The following is a 1,769-nucleotide window of genomic DNA, read 5'->3' on the forward strand; positions in this document are numbered from 1 at the left end:
TGCCTGAGTTTCACATCTCCACACTGGCTGGTGGCCACTGGTGGCCAAGTGGCATCCCCTGCAGCTCCTGAGGCTGCTTCCCAGCTTTCCCTCTGCAAATGCTGCTGCTGCCTGAGGGGTGAGTGATGTCCAGGGAACAGCCTCGAGCTCCTCTCCTGGTGATAAACCTCATTACTGATGTCAGCACAGGGGTTCTTGGTGACAGCTGCCCCCAGCCCCCTGCCTGCATGGGCAGCAGGAGAGGAGCTCTCTGCCCTCCCAAGACCTTTTCCTTTGGCTCCCTGTCTGCTCCAGTGTCCTGCTGGGACAGCCACCATTCTGGCCTGGCCTCCCTCAGGGCTGTGAAGGAGCAGAGAGAGTGAGACCAGAGGAACTGGCTGGGAACTGTTTATCCCTTTCTCATCTTTTTGTCCTCTTTGGGGCAGGTTGGGTGGATCTGAGGGGGGGGTCTCCATGGGCCAGGAGCTGGGTGCTGGGGGTGGGTGCTCCATGCAGAAGCTGCCTGGCTTCCCACCTCTCTCTCCAGCAGCAGACACTAATGCCTCTGTGCAAAAGCCCTTCTTGTTCCTGTCACTATCTCACCTCACGTGCTGGGGCAGCTCAGAGCAGGGGAGCTGGGAACTCATTCTTACCCCTCATTGTAGCTAAAACCTTTTTGCTTTGAAGGGAGAACCAGCCCTTCTAGGGAGCTCAGAGCTGCTCTGGCAGGGCTTGGAGCACTTGCCCGTGCAATCAGGGGGGGTGACAGCACAGGCTCCTGTGTCCCCGTGCTCAGCTGAGAGGTCACTGCTCATCCTGGGAATGCTGCCCTCCCAAGCCCTGCTCTGAGCTGCCCCAGCATGAAGGCTACAAGGAGACTTCCAGCCCCCCTCCTGTGCCATTCTCATGTGACTTTTTTGTACCTATGTATGAAAGATCCAAACTCTAATATTGCTGTAAAGAAAGACCCAGATGAATATAGCATCTTCTATAAATAGAGCTGTATAGAAACGTTTCTGTATATTGGATGGCACTGTGTATAAAATGGATGTAGAAGCATGACTGGTGTATGTGACTGTTCCCAGGCCTGCCCAGGAGGGTGATGCTGGTGCTTTACCTGAGGTTTTGTCCCCAAGGGTTGTGAGTGAGCTTGGGAGTTGGGAGAACCTGCCCTGTGCTCTCTCCTTGCAGAGGGATGAGGGACATGGGGCTGGAAGGCTCTGGGGAGCACAGTTCAGCTGCCCCTGGGGCTGAGGGTCACCTCACAAGCTCTGGGTCTCAGCCTTGGAGGGAGTGGGGCAGCATCTCATCCCTTGAGATCACCCTGGCACTTCTGGCCCCTGCTTTTCTCTGCAGCTCTCCCTGGCTGCAGCACCAAGGGTGGGAACTGCAGGAGCCTCAGCTCCAGCAGCCCCTCTGCTTCACTGGGGAGCAGAGGGAAGGAAGAAACTTGCTGCTTTGAGTTACCAAGTCCTTGGGTTCAAACAAAGCATGACATGAGTGTGGACAAAGGTGAGAAGGGACCTTTTGGAAGGGTGTGAGAAAGTAGCAGGGAGAGAAGAGGGAGGACAAGTGCCACCAGGAGCTGGGGGGGAGTTTATCCCGTGGGAAAAATAGCAGGGTGCTGGGGTCCTGCTGCACAGGAGGGGGGTTCAGGCTGGGGGGTGTTCCCAGGGAGTGTCCTGCAGAGCAAGGGACACCTCTTTGTGCCCCTTGGTAAAGCAGGAGCTCAGCACATGGTGCTGGGAGCAGGAGGAGTGACTGAAGGAGTTGCTAATTCTGGGGAGGGG

Source organism: Chaetura pelagica, unplaced genomic scaffold (genome assembly GCF_000747805.2).
Source record: "Chaetura pelagica isolate M959 unplaced genomic scaffold, ChaPel_1.0 scaffold579, whole genome shotgun sequence".
NCBI lineage: Eukaryota > Metazoa > Chordata > Aves > Apodiformes > Apodidae > Chaetura > Chaetura pelagica.